The sequence below is a fragment of the Anastrepha obliqua genome, chromosome 4 (assembly GCF_027943255.1).
Source record: "Anastrepha obliqua isolate idAnaObli1 chromosome 4, idAnaObli1_1.0, whole genome shotgun sequence".
Taxonomy (NCBI): Eukaryota; Metazoa; Arthropoda; class Insecta; order Diptera; family Tephritidae; genus Anastrepha; species Anastrepha obliqua.
Window position 1 is genome coordinate 88,513,682 of NC_072895.1, and position 23,219 is coordinate 88,536,900.

At 37.2% G+C, this 23,219-nt stretch overlaps 6 non-coding genes across 6 annotated transcripts; 3 read left to right on the top strand and 3 right to left on the bottom strand.

Annotated features, from left to right (window-relative positions):
- Nucleotides 1-6,715: 6,715 nt before the first annotated feature.
- Nucleotides 6,716-6,789, top strand: Trnan-guu (transfer RNA asparagine (anticodon GUU)). The gene has a single exon. It is a non-coding gene; the product is annotated as a tRNA-Asn (tRNA).
- A 3,782-nt stretch (nucleotides 6,790-10,571) lies between these two features.
- Trnan-guu (transfer RNA asparagine (anticodon GUU)) lies at nucleotides 10,572-10,645 on the bottom strand. Its single transcript has one exon. It is a non-coding gene; the product is annotated as a tRNA-Asn (tRNA).
- Nucleotides 10,646-12,966: 2,321 nt separating this feature from the next.
- Trnad-guc (transfer RNA aspartic acid (anticodon GUC)) lies at nucleotides 12,967-13,038 on the bottom strand. Its single transcript has one exon. It is a non-coding gene; the product is annotated as a tRNA-Asp (tRNA).
- Nucleotides 13,039-19,039: 6,001 nt separating this feature from the next.
- Nucleotides 19,040-19,112, top strand: Trnar-acg (transfer RNA arginine (anticodon ACG)). Its single transcript has one exon. It is a non-coding gene; the product is annotated as a tRNA-Arg (tRNA).
- Nucleotides 19,113-19,505: 393 nt separating this feature from the next.
- Nucleotides 19,506-19,579, bottom strand: Trnan-guu (transfer RNA asparagine (anticodon GUU)). The gene has a single exon. It is a non-coding gene; the product is annotated as a tRNA-Asn (tRNA).
- Nucleotides 19,580-22,770: 3,191 nt separating this feature from the next.
- Nucleotides 22,771-22,843, top strand: Trnar-acg (transfer RNA arginine (anticodon ACG)). The gene has a single exon. It is a non-coding gene; the product is annotated as a tRNA-Arg (tRNA).
- Nucleotides 22,844-23,219: the final 376 nt, after the last annotated feature.

The following is a 23,219-nucleotide window of genomic DNA, read 5'->3' on the forward strand; positions in this document are numbered from 1 at the left end:
ATTGTATTCCACACGTAATTGAGCTATACCAATATTATCATAATAAAGAGAAATAACAATAATTTCCTAAACAAATTGTATTTTATTCAAAATCAACACCGGCCCTTGAAACTTAACCACCCTTTATAATAAAATATAAATAAGAAAACGCATGGTATTTTTCAAAAAAATTTTTTTTCACTTGAGCTTTTAACACTTGAGCTGCCAGCACCAGTCAAAATGAATGGTACCAGCTAAATTGTAAAGACATCCTGCAATTTGCTTCACAATCACAATTTTATTTTACACTACGAAGTTTTTCTTGGGGTTTTTGGAGTTCATCAGAATTAATATTACTTATCAGTATATGGTGATAATTATCAGGAAAAATCAGGAGCGATCAAAACAATGCATTCAACCATTCACATTCATTCGTTCATTTACATATGTTACAGGGTCCGGCACTGGAAGTGTAATCAATTAAAACAGCCATAAATTTAGTTTGAATAATTACTTTTATTCAAGACAAAGTAAAACATATGTGAAAATAATACAAAATTAAGAATCAATTTATTTTTGCTCCATATGGCCACCTGTTGCCTTGACTATTATCTTGAGACGATCCAGAAACGAATCGCAAGCTGCCCGAATGTGACTTGGAGGTATTTTGGCCCACTCGGGGATAATGACTTTCTTCAGCGCCTCGAGACTGGTGAATCGCTTAGTTCGGACTTTGCTCTCCAAAATGGTCCAAAGAGAATAATTCATCGGACTCGCGTCTGGTGAATTTGAAAGCCATTGTGTGGACGTTATGAAGTTCGGAACGTAGTTTTTTAGCCACTCTTGGTTTACTCGAGCTTTGTGAGATGACGCAGAGTCTTGTTTAAAAACGTCCATGGTCTGTCGCCGAAATGTTTTTCTGCCCACGGCTTCAAAGCAACCTCCGGATACTTTGCCGATAATATTTCGCATTTACCTTGAAGCCAGGCTCAAGTAAAACGATTGGAGAGCGCCCATCTGCGGTTACAGCGGCCCAAAGCATTACCTGTGGCGGGTGCTGCCTCTTGCTGGCCAATCGATGACTCAAATTCTCGTATGATTGATCGGTCAAATAAACCCTACTGTTTTGGGAGTTTACGAATCGCTCAATTTGAGAAAATACAAAGTTCGGAAATTGACCGCTTTCGGCCAAGCGAAGCAACTCGTTCGCTTTCTCAAGTCTGACTTGTTGCTGTTTTGGTGTGAGATCATGCGTCCTTTGGGTCTTGTAAGGCTTGACTTTGAGATAATTTTTCAGTATGCGGCGGATACTACGGTCAGATATTTTCAGTTCTTTCGCCATTTGCTTGGCCTTTCGTTGGGGATTTCGCTCAAGTCCCTTCTTCTCTTTTTGAACCATTTCACGTGATGTTGCAGTCTTTTGATGACCACCTCCATGACGTTTCGCGATGCTACCTTTATTTACTCTAAGGCGCTCGAGCTCACGAACAATCGGTGGTTGTGATTTTCCAGCCAAATATAATGCAATCAGACAATTACGTTTGAAATCCATTACTGATATTCTTTTTTTGCGTTTACTCCTGGCAAAATACTTCCGCGCGCTTGTAAACAATACTCAGGACTGTTATTTAGCCAACTAACAGACAGTTGATGCACGGGCGATCTGAAATTGGTTACACTTCGAGTGCCGGACTTTGTACAGAACAAATCATGCAGAAAAATAGCATGAATCCTCATGCCCTACATCTTCTACTTCTGATAACAAGCAATAGCCGCTTAAGTCGAAAATCATGTTTTCGAGAAAAATCACCTCTCTGTGCATTTTGTGCACAACACCAGAATCTGTGCACTAATCAGCAGCAAAAATGCCTTGTAGCTTAAAACAGCTTAAAATAAAACCTAATGATTACCTAAAAAGTACGCGAATAAAACTGAAACTTAATCAGCGCAAACCGCCGAATCTACGTAGAAGAAAAATGAAAACCACAAAACATAAAAGTGCATAAATATGTATACATTTATATGCTAAGTTGGTGCGACAAATGTTTGGTAGTGTTAAAACCGCTGAAGTGCTACAACGAGCCGTTAGCTTAGTTTTGATTTAAATAATGAGGTGATTCACAAGGTGGCGTAAAAGTGCGATTGCCTTATGTCGTAAAGAAAAAATATCACTCAATGAACTATTTTTTTTTTATGAATTATATAAAATGATTTTTTCGATTCCAGATACATAGCACTGGCAACACAATGGCACCTGGGGGTCTAAGTGAGATGTTTTTACAGATCAGCCAGCTCTACCTAACCTTCGCTTAACGTTTTAAAACGTGTCAAAATTCATAGCCTAACTGGTACGGTACCATACGAGCCACCTAAATATTTTTAATTTATTTTCATATTTATATTTGAGAGTTTACAACAAACAACAATACGGCACTTACGTCACCTTTGTGAATACCCTAATCTAGTATTAAGTATTAACATTTACGCATTCAATATACACACAACTCTGTTCGAAACAACAGCTATGGCATATAAACGAAACTTCTACCGAGAAAAATATTACCGCACGAAATTTCATCTAAAAACGAGCGAACGGTAAACGATCTCAACAAATTGTACCGCCTCATCTGCGTCGGTATAACAAGAGCAATGAAGACCTACCCAACTGACGCATTAGGTGTGCTCCTATGCATACCACCACTTCCCATCTCAGACAAAGTGAAAAAGAAACACGTTTAAGCGCCTTAAGGGGGGAAGCTGGTCTAGAGCGCAAAAAATGGGCATATTTTATGAATTTTTTTTGACTCAACAAAGGAATCAATCGAAAATCTGTGAAATAGGTTTAATAATATAGCTTTCATGGTACAAATACAAAATTTTTCGTCTGAATTAATTTCAAAATGGCCGCTGTCCCGCAGTTCTCCTAAGGCGCCTTTTTTTCTAGTGGGTCCATTGCCGAAGACGTAAACTCCTTAATTTTTGTCCTGGATCAAAAAATAAAATTTTTTTAGTTTCTATATAACAACAGAAAGAGACGTACGTAGGATTTTTTCGATATTTTGTTTTTTCGCGAAATGGTGCACGTTTGAACAAAAAGTTACAATTTTCACTATAAAGAACGACATAAAATTGTTGATTAAAAAAAAAACTATGTAATATAAATAAAAAATCCTAAGCACGTCTCCGGAGAAAGGTATTTCGAATGTATTGTCAAAATTTCGTAAGAATCGGTAAAGATTTGTTCGAGTTATGTCTTCGGCCAGTTTAAAAAAAGTGATTTCGAGAAAAACGCGTTTAAAGTTGTAAATAGCGTTCGGGGCATACCTGCGAGGCACTGCCGTCGAATGAAAAATTTGGGCATTTAGACATTTTTGCTGGCATCCCTCATTTGGTATATTATTTCTAAGACCCTAAAGCACCTTTTAAGACAAAAAAAACTTTTTCGATTTTTTCAAAATTCTAGACCAGCCCCCCTTAAGACTAAAAGGCAACTCCGACTTAAAAAGTGGAGATATGCAAGGACATCTAAAGATCTTAAAAGACTTCCGACACACTCCTATGCTTCACAGGGTAGATACATTATCTTCCAAGCCCGTTTTCTTCACGAACTTTTGAGTTCTCATTAATGAACCTGAGCCTGGAAAAATAATTCTAATGACAGATATGGCACACTGATAGATCTAAATTTGGAGATGGTAGAACAGGAGCGGGAATCAATCAGCCTAAAATGAAAAAAATCGATTCCAATGGATCTCTACCTAACAACCACCAGACAGAAATGCATGGCATTGGGATATGTTTTTTTTTTTTTTTTGTTAACGAAGGGGGAATCTTTCATAGATACAGTCAACTTAAATGGCACGATTCATGCTGCTTGCTAAGGATACACCTCTTTCGGGACCACGCACAGTCAGTAATTTTCATAGTGTCTGGACTTTCAAAACAGTGCACCTACGTACTAAACCCTTGAACTCCGTCTCCTCCACCACTCTCCCTGCGGAACTGCTTCAACATATTACTTCGCAGGGCTGGTTAGCTATATAGCTTCGTCAATGTCTATCGGCTAATGCGTCTCATTTGCTCAATGTATCTGAGTTCTTTTTGAATTCTGGTAGCGTATGCAGCTATCTCCTCACACTTTTCTTCCGATTGCAACATGAACTCGACTACGTCAGTTGCATTTAGAATTATTCTTCCTGTTCTAAAGCGTGAGCAGTGGAAACTGCCATGTTCCACGTCTTCTTCTACATTGATGCACACAGGGCAGTAGGGACTGTCATCATGGCCGAACCTATGCAGATATTTCCTAAAACCTCCATGTCCAGAAAGGAACTGTGTCACATGGTAGGTTGTATCTCCAAAACTCCGATTTAGCCATGGTCGCAAATCGGGAATCAGTTTATAGGCCCATCGCCCTTTACTGGAGGTATTCCATCGGTCTTGCCATCCTGTTAGTGACACAAGCCGCTCTTCTTCTTTCACTGCTTTTTTATTTATTTCGGCATCCGCTGCACATCTGTCATAGACTCGCTTCATTTCACAAGCGAGAATATCCGCTGGTATCATACCAGCTTTGACAAACGCCGCGTCATCCGATATTGTTCTGTAGTCGCAACATGCCCTTAGGGCACTTAGCCTATATACAGACAATAGCTTCCTTTTGTTATCCTTCAGTTCCGCCGCATTTACCCAAACTGGGGCTGCATACAGGAGGACTGAAGTGGCCACATTTGCAAGCAAATTCCTTCTAGTTGACTTAGGACCACCTATGTTAGGTAGGATCCTTGAGAGTGCCGCTTGTATGTTAGCGGCTTTCTCCACCGCGTAGTCAATATGGGCCTTAAAATTTAACCTACAATCTATCATAACTCCTAGGTATTTCAGAGCCGGTTGTGAGTGAACAATTTGCTCTCCCACTCTGATTCTCATCTGCTCGACTTTTTTCCGACTTGTTATCAGAACCGTCTCCGTTTTTTGCTCTGCCAATTTGAGTCCCGCCTGTTCGAGCCAATCTTTCACTTGTTTTATCGCTCCATTTGTAATCTGTTCACTTCCTGTATGTGCTTAGCCACCGTCACTATCGCTATATCATCCGCAAAGCCTATTATTCTTACCTCTCTGGATACCGGTACCGAAGCAGTAACTTTGTACCTTTTTGTTCCAGCACTGCTCTCATACATCAGTTCTTTATCAGAGAAGTAACTCCTTAATATCCTGAGAAGATACGCCGGAATGCCAATTTCATACAGGGCATTGGGATATGTCTGAGGGAATGTCTCCGTAGAAAAATGAGAGAAGTTCACACTTATGTACATACTTTCAGATAGTCAGGCGGATTTGAAAGCCCTTCTCTGAACTACAATCTCCTCAAAAATGGTACATGACTGTCTGAATCTTCTTAATATACTAGGGAACTTCAACACATTAATATTGGGTTGGGTTTCTGGACACAAAGCACGCAAGCTAAATGAAATAGCGAACCATCTAGCTAAAAAAGCGGCAAGCATGCGGCTAATTGGGCCTGAACCTTTCTGTGAACTTACAAAGGGCCACATCAGCGAACTTCACAGGAGGTGAGAGGTGAAGAAGTTCGTTGAACACTGGCGAAATTCCAGCTAGAGGAATTTCTGATAAGCTACTTTCACTTAGCAGATTAGACTTATGACTTGTGTCTGGCTACTTTACAGGCCACTGTAGCCTGAGATATCACTTAAACAAAACTGGGCTCTCTAAGACCATCATCGGCCGATTCTGTGAAATGGGCGCTGTAATTGCAAAACATGTCCTTTGTGAATGTCCTGCACTAGGCCGAAAAAGGCTATTCCACCTTGGTGGTACTGCCGTACCTCCATATAAATTATGGAACAATAAGCCCCAGAATTTGCTAAAATGTTTAAAAAGCCTTAAAATATAGGGTGCCTCAGCAGACTTTGCACAATAGATCTATTTTGATCGCAGTGCGCAGTAGCCTAATAATAATGCTGATGTTTAACGGTGTTTTCGTTTCCACCAAAAAATGTTGCTCTTCCTCGGCGTATAAACTGTTTAATGCTGCACTCAACACTGTAAAAATTCAGGGTTTTTGACTACTCAGAAGAAAGCGAAAAACATTGCGAGTATACATCTATCTTTGTCTGGCGCAGGCATTTCTTATTATTAAAGTTTGAAATAGTCAGCTGATTATCAAGCAACCAACTCCGCTGGCAAAGCTTCTCAATGGAGAAAATTTACTTCCTTGACCTTCATTATTGAGTGTAGTATTTTGGAAATCAAACACAGAAATTTCCTACTGGGTTTTATTTTAGAATCGAGCGCAGAAATTTTCCACCGGATTACCTTATTTTAGAGTCGAACACGAAAAAAGTAGAGAGCAATGAGAAGGCAACATTTTTTAGGAGAAACAAAATCGCCATAAGTACAGAAAAATGAGTACTCCTTCTTTTATAAAAAAATAAAAACTTGTAACTCTGTGAGGATGCTAACTAGAACGGAAATTAATATACATGTAAATTCAGTGATGCGGTATTTAGGTCTACTATCCGGCAACAAAAAGTATTTTTTAAATAAAAAAAGAAAATCGAACTATATTTTATTATAAGCCACTGCTATTTTTTCGAACAGAATTGTATGATTTAAAATTATTCAATTTGTAGCCTATTGTTGCTTAATTAAATCAATAAATTTCTTAAGTATGGAGCTGATGTAATATAATTACTTGGGCAGAACCTTGAGCACAGCCTCCGTGGCGCAATTGGCTAGCGCGTTCGGCTGTTAACCGAAAGGTTGGTGGTTCGAGCCCACCCGGGGGCGCACAATTTTTTTTTGTGTTTTTATGGACAAAATATTGTAATAGAATCTCAATAGTTTTGAAGTACTTTTATTATTCTTTTCTCTTGTATTAATTTTTTATAAAAACTTAGCTCATTCTATGACAAAACCATATAATACAAAGTTTCAAACTTAGTACAAAATTTAAAAAAATTCAACAAATTTCATCAAAATTACAAACTTTTCATTAGAATTCCACTTGAAATTTGGATGGATGAGCCAAGAAGCACCGAGATTAAAAAACTCAGGGTAAAAAGCACGTTGTATTTAGAGCTATGGAAGGTGAAAAAGTAGATAGATAGTCAAAGAGGAAAGTAGAGAAGTAACAGAATGAGAAAGATAGCATAGAATAAGAAATAAAGACATGCAAGAATTTTCCAGATTTATTGGTAAATCTGAAAATATCCTATAGTTTGAAAGAAATAATCTTCCTAATTCTCATGACATCGGAACCTAAAATTCGCAGCCTTGTTCTAGCAGATTCTTAGTATTCCACTTAGTTTTGTCTCTAAGCCATCTAACGGCAACTTTTTATTTTGAAAGTGTCGGACCATAAGAGGAGGGCTAGATTTGAGTGAATATCTGAAGAAGAGAAGAAGTGGGTGCTATTGTTGGTAGATTCCTCACATACAAGCGTCTATTTTGGATAAATGTGAGTATAACGAACTGCAATATGCAATGCGTGGCACTGCTAGTGTTACACGAGTCTCACGAGGCAATTCGCGCTCTTCGTCTGGGGCTGGTGGTGAGTAGTCTTCGATAACGGCACTCACAGAGCGAGACTGTAAGAAGATGTGAATTGACTCTCTATGGATGTCGTTTATAGCCTGTCGGTAGTGCGTCGAATGTCACCGGTCCGCCTACTTCCTGGCCAACCTCGCCTGTGAGCTCACATAGTTGAGTTCAAAAGTGTTTAGAATGCAGTTCTGCAAGTGTCTGCTGTGGTAGTCCTAACGGTAGCAATTCAACAAAAGCTGTTTGCAGAGCATTATATTATGCTACTTGAAAGGAATTTAAAGGGCATCGTTGTGGAGATGAGGTTGTGAAGACCTCCACTGGCAGTTAGTGCAGCGATAGACATTGAATCTCTGTTATGAGCTCCAATTGGTGTGCCCGGCTGGGATCATTTTAATTTATTGAACAGACGAAGCTAAATAAGAATAGAGAGGTTGCATTTGGACGACCATTTGATATAACCTAAAAATATTTTTTCAAATTATGGTATCCGCTTGCTGCTCAGAGCGCTATTAGGTTGAAGGAGATTGGCCTCTGGAGGTAACTTCCTGTAGGACATAGTAGCATCTTGAAGCAGATCTCGCCTGACTCACTGATCTCTCCATCCGCAAACTGGGTTTTGAGGGCTGTTATCTTTCCGAGCAGGCAAGATTGGTCTCCGTTAAACTGCCGGAAACGAGCAGCGTTTTTCAAACAGAGGTCTTCGCGATCATCCAAGCATGCAAAATGCTTAGGGATCGCTGTTAGGAGAGGGAGACATTAATATTTTTCCCGATAGTCAAGCTGTGATCACGGCCCAGTCGACGCCGTATTGCAGCTCTCTTCTGCAGCTCTCGAACGTGCAGGAAACATTTCCCTTATCTGGGTTCCTGGGCACACGAATATAGAGGGAAATGAAAATGCCACTGAGTTGGCCAAGAAGGGGTCGACAGAACCGGTTTCAGTTGTCCCCTTCTCAGACATCGGTGTCCCCTTGACCGTTGTTAAAGGGAAACTACATAATTTCTTTCTAAAAAAAGCGCAAGACAGATGAAGGTCTGTCTGAACGTGTGCTATTTCAAAAACACTATGGCCTCAATACGATATAAATTTGCAAACTTATTGTGGTTTTCACTGGTCACTGGGTGATTGGTACTCATGCGGAGAAGCTTGGAATTCCGAACCACCCCTATTGCAGAAGCTGTGATGATCCTGCAGAGAAAGAGACTGTTGAGCACTTTCTCTGCAAATGTCCGGGTCTGGCGGCTAGGCGCTTGAGATTCCTTAGCGTGTCCTTTGGGGATGGCTTGAAGAAATTCTCCAGCCTAAATCCCTTTTCTCTCCTCCACTACATCAACAGCACTGAATGGCTGTAGACGGATTTTTCTTTCCTAAATCTTTTCACAGGTAGTGGTCCACATTATGGTATCAAAACGGCACGTAAGTGCTACATGTAGTCTACCTGGGGTATTCCCACCTACCTAACTACCGCATCCGCTTTAATTTAAATAGAAAGTCACCTTTCTATTTGATCACATGAATAACAAATGCAATACCGGACTTATTTGTATTTTATTATATCCCAGCTGTCAAACCAACTAATTCTTAACTAGTCTCGTCGTCTGCCTTTTCTCAATGCGGGGAACGGGTAATTTTAACATCGCAATGTCCTACGACTTGTTAGTTGTTGTCGAATTCTTCAACATCATAACACTCAATCTCTATGTCAGCATCCCGCCGGTTGATGAACTGGTTCATTATAGACGCAAACCGTTCTAGTGCAATTTGGGACGAAAATCACCAGTTGTGGTCGAATGAAAGGGTATGTAAAAATTTATAAAGAAAACAATTTTCACTTATCTTTAAATTTATTCGGTGGACTTGTTTTTTTTTTTCTTCTTTTTTTTTAAATTACACTTACAAGTGTCATGAAAATTCAGTTTTAATTGTGCTATGCAATTGCATTTTGCAAATGATTATCGCCGACAAAAAAATTATCAAAAATCAACTTCGAATTTTGAGCTCCTTTAAATATACCAAAATTGAATAGGGAATTGGAAGTATTAATAATGGAATAGATCCCCTCAGGAAAAATACAAAGGAGAGGTGGCCAAATTGCTGCAACTATAATTTTAATAAACACTTTTTTTTATAAAGTAAAAATGTGTAGCAAAGACTTACCACTTTAGTGTATTCAACTCTACTAAAAATTTGTTATTTTTTATTTAATTTTCTACAAAGTCTGAAACCTTGATTTACACAGTTTTGGTTGCAGTGGGAACTATCAGCAGCATTCATAGCATCACCACTCGTTGTGAGCCTTAGCTTCATCGACAATTCTTCTCCATGCATTTCGGTCCATAGCCAGACTACGATAGTTGATCACTCCAATGCTTTTGAGGTCGTCCTCAATGTCGTCTAACCAGCGTTTCCGCGGCCGTCCTCTTCGCTTTTTACCAAGATGGCGCGCATCTAGAACTATGAGAGGTATTCTTTCATCTTGCATTCTACAAATGTGCCCTAGCCATCGAATGCGCTGCGATTTGGCTGGGAACTATATTTTGATAAAAAATTAAATAAAAAAATAAAAATAATTAGAAAAAATAAAAAAAATATAAAAAAAAATAGTCAAAACCTTGCAATCTGTCGTGCTGCTATTATTGTGAACACTGGTGCATATAGCAATAAGAGCATTTGTTCTGCAGCCATCTCTATTTAATCGCTTTGCAACTGGTACAATTCTAGTCACTCTAAAACTAGTATGACTTCTTCCTTCCAATACCAGTTCATTAACTGGAATGCTTGCTAAGTAATTTGAATTTTTACTGAATTGACACCACAACAACAAATAAATAAGTAAGCAATGGGTACTGAACTACCCTCACTGAAAAAATTATAAACATTTTCTGGCTTGAAACAAACGGAAGCAGTCCAACGTGTGTACGTAGAGAGTGAACGCCTCGCAATCTTAAGGTTCAAGTACATAAAGAAAATTTATACATAGCATAAAATACACATCAAGTGAAATAAACAAAGCGAAAAAAGTTGTGCGCCCCCGGGTGGGCTCGAACCACCAACCTTTCGGTTAACAGCCGAACGCGCTAGCCAATTGCGCCACGGAGGCAGATAATAGAACTTTGTCAAGTGTCTGCTATAAGCCGGAATGCTGAAATTCTAAAGCACTCAATGAAAAATATTCGTATTAGAAACTTAAAAAAATAATTTAACCCATTGATTTGCATATAAACAGTAGCTATTCGCTTTAAAAAATCAGGCGAATTCGTTAAATCAATGTATTCGCAAATTCAAACACTGAAATCAAATAAGAGCTGATTTCGATTCACCCTCCACGAGGCGAGTTGTTGATTTGATTTGTCATTTTATTTTGTAGCACTGATTTATGTTTGGCTTTGCAGTTATTTTTGATTTCACAGTTCACAAATAAAAACTTTTCAAAGCAATTTATTGTGAGCAAAGAAAATCAGACGCGATAAAATTTATATAAAAATAAACTAATGTACAGTGGGTGATTAAATTTGGCAAGAAAATAAATAAAAAGTATGATGCAAGAAATTACTTTTGCTTAGAACCACTGGTCCGAATATGCCGTTTTTGAGCTCAAATAGTTGGTTGAACACGCAATGTAAATGCTTCGCTTGACGAGCAGTGGAAGTTACTAGCGAGCAGGGAAGTGGTGGATCGTAAGCAGCTAACGATTAAGAAAAAAATAAACATGAATATGAACACTTCACGACAAGAAATTAATTAGGTTTGGAATATTATTTATAATTTTTTTTTTATTTCTTTACTTTTTTTTAAAGCTAACATCATACTAAAATTATTAGCAAACTCAAGCAGAGTCTTTCGGCTGTTATAAATATTTATTTTATTTATTTATTTTAAATTTACACTTTTGCAGTTAAGTCTATAATTTCTTCTTTTTTTAATTTTTTCCATAATTCCAAAGCAAAGAAATCAGAGTTCACCTGCCGAACCTACTCGACGATTTCCATGGTTTTAAGGAGGAACGCCACTGTGGGGGGTTAAAAAATAGTCGATTTTTGGGAATTGTTTTTGTGTAAGTAGGAATGATTAGAGGATCGGACAAAAGGCAATTTATTATACATGTATTAGACTATGTTGATGTAAATTTTTATTAAAAAGTATTGAAAATTGACAAGTTTATGTAAATAAACGTAATGAGTTAAAAAAAAATGACGTCATTTGGTGGCAGCGATACAGCAATGAATAATCATCTGAAATCAAAAACCTAAAAATTTTATTAATCTACACAATAGTGGCTATCGTTGTACGTAGCCGCCTTTTTTTTTGACAAAATGGTGGTGATTTGAATTTTGATAAGTGTTTTTCACCATTTTTTTGATTTTCAACAGGCCCAAAAAAATAGTTAGTTTCAAAATTTTGAAAATCGGCTACGTACAACGATAGCCAATGCGATAACAAAAATTTAAAAAAAAAGAAAATTAAAATCGGTTCATTAGTCTTCGAGAAATCGTTGCCACCGTATCAAAAAAAGTAGTTTCGAGAAAAACGCGTTTGAAATAAAGCATCGTATCGTAAGCGCTACGGGGCCGAACCGACGGGCGCTCACTTAAGTGCACATAGAATAGGGAATAAAGCGAATTTCGCTTTAAAATTATTACCACATTTTCTTGAGTAGTTATACTAACAATTTATGCAAAACAAAAATCGATTTTTTTGAATTTTCGCAGTGGCGTTCTCCCTTAACAACGTTTTCGAATATTGGACTACCATAAAAGTATGGTTGGAATTTGATGTAGCATTTGATAATGTAAAAAAAAAAATGATTTTGCGTCGGCCTTTTCATTTTGGTCGTAGTAAAACTGAAGAATGTAGCGCAACTCACTTTTTACGCGACCCTTTTTTACACGACTTTTTACACGGCTCACTAATGATTTTTTACACGAAATTTTCGTCTCAAAACAAAAAACGTTTTTTTCATAATTCCTATAAAAGGCCTCCTTAAGTAAAAAAATTTCGGCTCACTAATAATTTTTACACGAAATTTTCGTTCTCAAAACCAAAAAAAAACCCTCCTTAAGTAAAAAGTTTTCGTATAAGATAAAAGCAATTGAACGTAATCGTGGGTAGCTGGATAACAAACATTGTAGAAGGTGGCACAAAATTAATCATCCAATTTTGTTTTTTAAATTAAATTTTTTTTTATTGAATAAAGCAAAATAGTTTTGTGTGATGCAAAATCTTTATTTTTTATCTTTACGCGCTCCATTGTTTGTGTGTCTGTATGCTGCTGTTGTTTAGTTTACAAGTATCAAGTGTTGACTTAAGACGCCATTTACAAAAATTATAAGTTTTCCGATTGGGTGATTTAGCTTGATAAACCACTCGAGAAAATTATTGAAGGAAATAAGTAAAATAAAAAAAAAAAATTCCCAAAGAATACTCCCCGACGGGGAATTGAACCCCGGTCTCCCGCGTGACAGGCGGGGATACTGACCACTATACTATCGAGGACGTTGAACAAAGCGTGGCAAAAGTGGTATTTCAACATTTTGCATACAAAACTTTATTTATGTACGAAGTTTTCTTTTGTCAGAAGAAAACCCCACCACATTATTGTATTTAAATTCACCACTACAAAGTATTTCAACATATTCATTCCTACCTTAGATGAAACAATTACGGAGTATGTAGTGTTGCCATATTCATCAAACGATTTCTAAAAAAAATTGAATAATGAATCAATGATTTACTTTTACTTGACATTTTGCATTACGACGGCCATATGTATGTACATTAAGGTATATCCATACACATGAAAATTTCTCAACAAATCGTATGGAACTTTACGTTTCTATAGTTAAGACAAAGTGTAGAAGAAGCATGCGACGAAAATGAATTTCAAGCCTGGACATTTTGGAAAGAAAAATTTACCTTTTAAAAAATTTTTTTGGTGCCACATGTGCAAAACGCACTTGTGTATATAATGAAAATTTGACAATAAGATGGCGGCCTTCATTATGATTATCATGACGTATTTTGTAGTGACATTAAAAACAAGCCAGCGAATATTGATAAAAAAACCTAAGAATAATCCTGATTGGGCTCCGTTGATAATTTTCGTTAATTTCGCTTGGCACTATCGGGAATTTTTTTGTATTATTTTAGCTGTATGAGAACTGGCGATGTTTATGACTAGCTGAGAATGGCAAACTTTTGTCAAATGTCAAATTTCTGTTCAGTAAGGTTGAGTAAGTCATTATGAATCGTTTACCGCCAGAACACGCTTTCCAAATTGTGTAAATTTACGGTGAAAAAAATAAAAATAAAAAATAAATCTGTTAGCTTGGTTCATAGAGAACTGGCGGAAACATCAATCCTTATTTATTGCGGAACGAGGAAGTAGCTGCCGTTACGGCGAATTGCGAGCGCTATCAAGCAATGTTGACCAAATTTTTGTTTCCCAAAATTAAACAGCTAAACATCGACGACATTTGGTTTATTGCAATACTCAAAGCATAATTGACGGCGTACGACCAGATATATTGAAAAGTAGAGTGTACTGGTGTAGTCAAAAATTGGACTGATCGAATGGGCTATGTAACTCGTAGCCGCGGCGGACATGTGCCGGATATCGTATTCGAAAAATAAATGCCATGAAATTATCTACCGGACTATAAAAAAAAAATCATTCAAACAGTGTTTCTGTTTTGTATTATAATTTTAAGTTATCAAGCTCTCAAAAAAAAAAAAAAACACCCAATGCATAATTCCAATCCAGAAGAAGAAGAATGTTAATCAAAACAAATTTTTTCTTTTGAATTCAAATAAAGTTCTTAAATAGCACACACTTTTTAGGCCGCCTGCTTTGAATTTTCACCTTAGTCGTAGTGGTATTGAAGAATGTAAAAAATTTTTATCTATATTTTAAAAAATCTGGTACAACTGCGCTTCACCAGGCACAAAATGCTATAATATAATAATCCTTCCCTTCCGAAGGTAGCTTTATTAATAATTCCAAGGTTACATAATTCCTACAACAAATATGGGCTTAAAAACTAATAGTGAGGTAAAAAATGTAAATTGTTGTTGCTATGTAACAAAGAGACCTGATTGGCTTAGATAATGCCATTAAAGAAAATATCAGTTAGCAAATTAAGAAGCGCGAAGAAGAGATGTGAGAATAAAAGTAGGAGAGTTAAGGAGAGAATAAGTGAGGAAGTGTGTTGTTGGTAGTGGGAGCATTGTTATGAGGCTGTATTAATTGCCTACAAACATAACATACACACATACTCTCGTCTATACATACTCGTACAGCATTGTTGCTGCGCATATTTATCACCGATATCTTCGCTATTGTTGTTTTCGTTGGAGCTCCCGTCTCCCAACTATCTCTGCTATATTCGCACTTGCATTTATGAATTGTTGCTGTCGGTAAACTAACTCGGATATGCATTATTTTTGCGTACTCTTTTCGCTCATTGGATTTTTCACCTGCTATCTGAGAAAATCATGCGATACGACTGTAAAATGTATATCCTCGAGGAATGTTTATACTGCTACAACAAGAACAACAACAATTGTAAAATAGAAAATATAGCAGCTCATTTCCATTATTGTTATATAAATTTGTAGTTTATTGAACAGTCCTAGAGTTAACTGGAATAGTTTTTACAATTCCTCTGCAGTTAATTGGAAAGAGCTGTCCAAATGTCGAAGTGAAGGTCGATGAACTGTTTGAGTGCTCACTACTTCCTCTCCTCTTGCGATAATCGACATGTTAACCAAACAGCTGACTTTAATTTATCGATTATCGTTATGAAATGTGTTACCGAAAAGCAAAATCGTTAAAATTATGGTTAGAGAAAGATAACAACAATTCGAATATCGTTAAAATATGTTAGTGAATTCTGCTACAGTAATTGTTACTTGATTTAATATATAAATTAATTTAAAGAAAAAAAATTAATTGATTTAATATATAAATTAATAAAAAAAGAAAGCGGCGAACGCGCCTTTTAACTCCCCGACGGTCCCCGTTCTCCCACGAGTATTAGAAACGGATTGTTTGCTAAGCTCTTTCGACAAAGTCCGCATGGCTTTTTGTCACGAAGATAAGACACTTAGGGCCTAAAATACCGCAATTTTAGTTTTCTATTGGCCAGGTTTGGGTTTTTTTTTTATTTTTATATATAGTACATATATTTTTTTTTTTTTTTTTTTGTTTCGGCATTCCATGGGCTCCCGCGTTGAAATCCAGAATGCACTTAGTATTGTTTCTGTTTGCTACTTAAAAAAAATAGTCACCAGCTGCTTTTAGTGGCATATTAATGACACTTCAACACTTTTGCATGCTTTTTGAACCCCAGTGTTAATATTTTTAATCACGAATATTTGTGCCAAGGATTACAGAATATTTTTAACTCAAAACGCATCTGAACCTGGTGTCATTTTGGCACAATTCTCGATTTCGAAAGGCTTCCGACTTTGTTTTTTTTTCAATTTGGAAGGGAATTTGGCGCCTAAACTAATTTTCGACGAAATCATTTTCTCGAAGCGTTTTCGTGTTTGTGAACCTAGAAAACTTTCTGTAAGAGACACTAATATGAACCTCTATGTTCACCCAACAGAACAACTCGCTTCCCTTCTTTGTATCGATTTTAGAAAAGATCGAACTGCGGGGTTGGTTGAGCCACTCGCCCAAAATTGCACACGCGTTAAAAAAAGAATGCCGCAGCGACTGAAGCCTGCAGCTCGAGCTATATTTTGCGGCATGTGGTTAAAGAAGTCACCTTGTCTGAAACCTCGTTCGATATAGGATGCCTCGGATAGGTCTTTATCAATTCTGACAGTGGCGCTCATATTGCTCAACGTCATTTTACACACGAGTAGTAGTTTTGTGCGGCTACCAAAATTCAGACACCGCAACCCTCTTTCCTGTTGCCAAAAATGTCTTTAGAGAGATGGTGTGCTCGCATATTTTTTAAAGGTATTCTCTAAGACTCGTATTACCCTCTGGCTACAGGCCTTCATACACCTAATATGCTCGATAGGAGATTATATGCGAAGTTTCGTAAAACTAATTCCACGATAGGTACCGCAGTCTCATCGTCTTTGTGTGACTTTCACTGCTGTTACCAATTCGTAAGTTGAAGGAGTGTGTTCTCCATAGCTTAAGCATTTTCTGCACACCAGCCACCAAGTTGTCGTCTGTATTCTTACAGGGAATATCGAGTTGTGCCTTTCTGGGTATGCAGCTGCAATTGCATGCCTATACTTAAGTCCGACTTTTAGGTCCCAGTCCGTGCAGCGCGGGGTGATGTGAGCAATCCATATGTGAGAGCTGATAATGAATTTATGTGGTGACGATGGAAGGAAAGGGCGCTTTGGTAACCCATTGCGCTGCATTCTGTTTAAGGGTCCACTAAGTTATAAAGTGGTAGCCTGCCAGGAGGAGCAGTCGCAAGCAGGTGTCTATTAAGATGCAAACGGAGTCCAATATACCAAATGTGTACTTTAAATTTCCCACAAATTTAAATCCCACAAATTTTCTTAATCGTATCCCACAAACTCAGAGATCTACGGTTTTATGGAAACTCTAACAAAAGAGAAGTAACTAAAGGGTGTTTTTTTTAGAGGTTAGGTTTTCAAGTTGGGACTACTTTTTTCGTAGATGGTCTTTTTGACAGCTGTCACTTGATTTATGCTCAGTTTGGTTTGCCATTTCATAATGAATAGACTTACACCTGAACAACGTTTGCAAATCGTGCAAATTTATTACGAAAATAATGGTTCGGTTCGCGCGACGCATCGAAGAAAATTTTGTTCAGCGATGAAGCTCACTTTTGGTTGAATGGGTATGCAATAAGCAAAATTGTCGCATTTGGAGTGAACATAATCCACAAGCCATTGCTGAGACGCCGTTACATCCTCAAAAAGTCACTGTTTGGTGTGCTCTATGAGCAGAGGGAATCATTGGTCCATATTTCTTTAAAAATAAAGCCGGCCATAATGTTACAGTCAATGGAGAGCGCTATAGAGCCATGATTAATGACTTTTTCGTGCCTGAATTGGACGATGTTGATGTGGACGACCTTTGGTTCCAACAAGACGGCGCTACATGCCATACAGCCAACGCAACAATCGATTTATTGAAGGAAACTTTTGGTGAGCGCATTATCTCGCGCCGTGGACCTGTGGCGTGGCCTCCAAGATCGTGCGATATAATACCGCTGGACTATTTCTTGTGGGGCTATGTGAAGTCGCTTGTCTACTCAGATAAGCCCGAAACGATTGACGTCTTGGAAGAGAATATTCGGCGCGTTATTACTGACATACGGCCCCAATTGCTGCAAAAAGTGGTCGAAAATTGGGCCTCTCGGCTGGAATTTATTCGAGCCAGCCGCGGCGGCCACTTGCCCGAAATCATTTTTAAAACATAATGGCAAACCCTTATCTTTATAATAAAGCTAAATTCTTGGCCATAACATTAAATTATATACGTTTTATTTCATCTTGAAAACCTAACCTCTAAAAAAAACACCCTTTACGTTTTTTCAGAATCCCAGTGCTCACTGGATCGAGTGTACTAATTAGTAGCTGGAATTTTCGGACCACATTTCAAGAAGGCAATTGCAATGGGCGGAGGTCCACGCCTTTGAGCTATGTGATTCAGAACGTATAAAAGTAGAATCAATCCTAAAACTCAGCAGAAAATACATAAAACTTTATACTAAACTATTAGCAGGATATTACAAACTTAACTAACTCGTGAAAAAAACTGGTGTGGTAAAGAATGACTCGTAGACTCTCTAAAGATTTTTTTTCCACTCTTTTTACTGTCTCGATGGCTCTGCAATGCTAAAATGCTTGTAAAATGTGTAGTATTGACTTCAGCACTTTGACAACCTCAGCAGTTGTCATTCGATTCCCGACTACCTGTTTGCTTACGCCAGGTGAGCCAGTCGTTTCGGCACCAGCTTCATTACAAATTGACTCATTGCTTTCAAAAGAATACCAGATTTGTTTGAGACTCTCCAAATTTCTGAGAGGTCTTCAACAGGCCCTGTTCTCCAATTCTGACCACAAACTGTAGTCGGTTGGATTCAAATGTAGACATCCAGACGGGCAACCCTTCTGCGGCTATGAACCCAGAAATATTTTTGTTTAGCCACTGCTGGGTGGTTTTTGCCTTATGAGCCGGAGCGGAATCTTGCTGGAAGCTGCAATGCTCTCCATTGAAGAGACTACTGCTCAAATGCTTCACCACGCCTTCTGAGACATCCCCCTTTTTAACCGCTTTTTCGTTGAAGAAACACTCCCCAGTAATATCGATAAACGTGTCTCATACCACCGCTATCGCTGTTTTTATAACATTTTTGTTTTTTAATTTCTTATTTATTTATTGTATCTACTCTGACATCAATTAACAATAAATTTTCTGATAGTAAAACAAAATACTATATTTAAATTTTAATAAATATTGTAAATTATTTTTGGAGCAAATACACCATCGGGTCCTGTGGCGCAATGGATAACGCGTCTGACTACGGATCAGAAGATTCCAGGTTCGACTCCTGGCAGGATCGATGAAGCAAATTTTTTTAATAATTAATTAAATTGCATTTGTTAATAAATGAGCAGAGAAGAGCAGAGGAACCATCCGTCCCTCCCCAATATTTCTGATATGGTAAATCTCATTGCAATTCTACTACCTGGAACTTAAGTATAAAAAATGTGTGTGTATATATAAAATTTTCATTATAAAACCAGTTAGCTGTTGAACTTTTTGAATCAAATTTCCTACTTAATTGACTCTTCCTCAATTAATAATTCTTTTTAAATTCAATTGTACTATTAAACGAATTGAATACACCAATGAATTTAATACAAAACAACTCATTCAAAGAATTTTAAATTATTTAAAAACTAAAAGATTAAATAGGTATAGTTTAATAAGCACTTATCAAAAAATGTATATGCGCCCCCGGGTGGGCTCGAACCACCAACCTTTCGGTTAACAGCCGAACGCGCTAGCCAATTGCGCCACGGAGGCTCATAATTGAACTGTACCATTTGACACATTTCAATCGGCTGCCCTGATTAGCGTTAAAAAAGCAATGAATTAAATTATAAAACGAAAAGAATTCAATTCCAGCTGCGTATAAGATAATTTAATTAAATTATTTAATTTTTATTTTTATTTTATAAAATAAGCTAAATTTTTTTACATCCATTTTCTAGCATCAACGGTAGTCATTACATAGCCATAAAAAGACATTGTCGTTTTGATTGGATAGCACTATTCGATTTCCTCCCTTGTAGCGTTGCCATCGCAAAAAAAATTGTCTACCAAATTTCACCCAATAATTAAGCAATGCTTCACCAGTAGCCTCAGTAGCTTTACAAGACATTTTCATTATGATAAGAAATATGATTTGCGAAATGGTGATTGTAAAAACAAAATTAGTAAATTTAGCGCAGCCGAAAATTTTGGAGCAAATAAACTTCCTAAACGTTGCTTCTGCTGGCGGCTGATTGCTAATAAACTTCTTTCTAGCAGCTGAAAACTATGTCATTTGATCGCTTATCAATCAAACTCCGCTAGCAGATATCAATAACCGAATGGTTACAAATATCCACTGCAATCAAAAAAATAGAAAATAAAATAGAACCGATTAAGACCGTAATCGGGTTAATTTTATCACAAAAGAACTCTATTTATGAATTGCGCCATCAGTACTTAATTGCACATAAATTGAGTCAGATTACTCATGAAACCTCGTGAATTTTGTTCAAAAGAGCAAAGTATGTTGAGTACGAAAACGAAATATCAGAAATAAAAGAAAATTAATAAATACAAAAATTAGGCAAAATTTATCGTGAGTGAATTTTAACAAATTATCAACAAACATGTATTTCGCCAACACCAAACAATGTTTTTTATAATAGTAAATATGCAGATTCTGCCATAGAATCTGCCAATTTATTTGCTGACTTGTTTTCTCTAATTTTGGACCCGATTTGGACTTCGATTCTAGTTTGCCTTCTAATAGTTTTTCATTTCTTAATCTTGGGTCATTGTGCCTTTATGTTACAGATGTCGTCAATGGTATTATGAAGCTCAAGCCCACATCGAAAACTGGCTCAGGCCATCTCGCATCTCTTACAATTATATTTAAGAAATCGTTGTCCTCTGGTATCTTTGTTGATAACTGGAAATTTTTTTTGCTGATGAATGGAAATCCGTTACCCATATATTTAAGAGTAGAAATAAAAACAATGTTAGGAATTACAGGGCGATTTCAAAGCTATCGTTTATCTCGAATCTTTTCGAGATAACTGTGAATGATAAGTTATATTTTGCAGTCAAAGGCCTAATATCTACCAGTCAGCATGGTTTCGTTGCAAACCGCTCTACTGTTACTAATTTGTCTATTTTCAATGATTACGGCAGAGCAAGCCTCCAGTTGATACAATTTATACGGACTTCTCTTTGTTGACGATCTAGTCATCACGGTTAGAGGCAAATTTAACTGGTCTATAACTGATCGCTCTCGACATTACGCATAACTGGTGTCGGGATAAAGGACTTTCGATACCTTTCACTCGAAGTAGGAAATTAAGTTTAGGGACCCTTAAACTAGGGGATGCCGACTTAACTCTATCTGGGGATATGAAATATATATCTGGAAGTAATCCTTGATAAAACCTTGACCTGGAAAAATCACTTATCGTACATCACAAATAAAACCTTGAAAGGCTTTACGGTAAAACATGGGGTATGCGTCCATAGATGATGGCATGGTCTTGGAAGACAATAATAGTGCCAATGATCACCTTTGCCTCTCTGGTATGGTGGCTAAAAGTGGACCGAACACAGACTTAGATAACACTTAACAAGGTATGCAGAATAGCCTGTCTAAGCGTAACGGGAGCAATGCGAACCTGCCTCATAGCGGCTTTAAGAATCATCACTGGACTCATTCCACTCTATCTTGTAGCCAAAGGTTCGGCAGTCAGTGCAGCCCTAAATCTTCCTAATCTATTCCATGTCAAAGAAGACAATCTTACAGGACATGTAAGAATTCTCCGTGGCTGACAGTTCAGGACAAGATGGAAAGGCAACTAGTATTTTCCAAGAAATTCAAAGTGGTCATTAGTGACCGCTCAGCGTGGGGAAACAATGAAATATCCTTCAAACAGGGCGCACACGTGTGGTTTACTAATGTATCCAAAATGGAAGATGGTAGTGCCGTGGCTGGAATTGTCGGACCACATTTCAAAAAGGCAATTGCAATGGGAAAAACCACTTCCAGGCGGAGAGGCACGCGCTGTGCCAATATTAACATTCTGTCTGATAGTCAAGCAGCTCTAAAATCGAATCAAGGTGCATCTATTCAAGTTGGTATAAGTAGAAGAATTGATTTGGGTTTTTTATTTGCTTCGCTTTGGGGATTGTCAAAATTAGACGTTGATTTACAGTTTGTTTGCTTACATTTCAAATTGAAAATTGTGAAATATAAAGTCCGTACGTTTTTCTTCTTTTTGAAAATTTACTTCCAAAAAAAGGAAAAAATATCGTTCAAACACAGACAAGTCTGCTTCGGAACGGGAATGGATAATTGCTCCCACTCCGTATAATGCCATTGGTTCATCACTTGTTAAATTGCAACTGAAGCTGCACTTGTAAACAATTTTGTAAATAGTTTTCCATCCAGCCATACAAACTACTTGTATATCCCTCGTATTGGTTCACGGTACCTCATTGAAGATGAAGATCAAATGTGCGAATAACCGCGGTGTGCTCTATTGATATATCATCAAGTAATTTCTTTTTGCAGCCACTAGCATTTATAAAAAAAAAATTGAATTAAAGCAGAATTAAACGTTTGTTTGTATTTTTCCCTCCAATCTGAAAATAAATCAGCTTGCTTTGGTAATGTGAAAGCCAAAAGTAAGTAAACTAAATAGTGGTAGATTTTTTTTATGTACTCTTGATTTCATCTTGAATAGTTTCGCCTTGGTATGGATTTTTTTATCGAAAATGCATAGCAAAATCCATCAGTTTTAGTTTTAGCCGATTTCTACTGATACGGCAACTTTGCTTCGCAATATTTGTTTGCGTTGCATAATTTTAGGGGTTGCTATAAGTAAATATTTGGGTTTTGTTATTCTCTTTTACTTTCATATTAAGTGTGGTATGAGAAAAGATACAAAATCGGAATTTGACACAAACTATTCAACGGTCCTGTGGCGCAATGGATAACGCGTCTGACTACGGATCAGAAGATTCCAGGTTCGACTCCTGGCAGGATCGCAGTAAGGTTCTTTTTTTTTGTTTTTTTTTGGAAATTAGAAAAAAATGTAGTTAATTTGATTGATTGAAAGTTCGCACATTTTTCTACATAAATATATAGCTACATACATACATACATATATTATATGTTGTACATATCTACATATATATTAACGTTATAAGAATTTTTTGGAATTTTTCTATGCATACATACATATTTTTTCAATTAAAAATTAAACGTATACTTCTTTCAAAATAAATCCAACTTTGTATTTAAATAATTTTTTATTAAATAAAAAAAGGTGATTTCGGGTTATGAACTCCTTTATTTGGGCCTTTACGCGCTTCATTGCTAGTCTGCTTTCATACTGCAGCTGTCTAGTTCACAAGTGTCAAA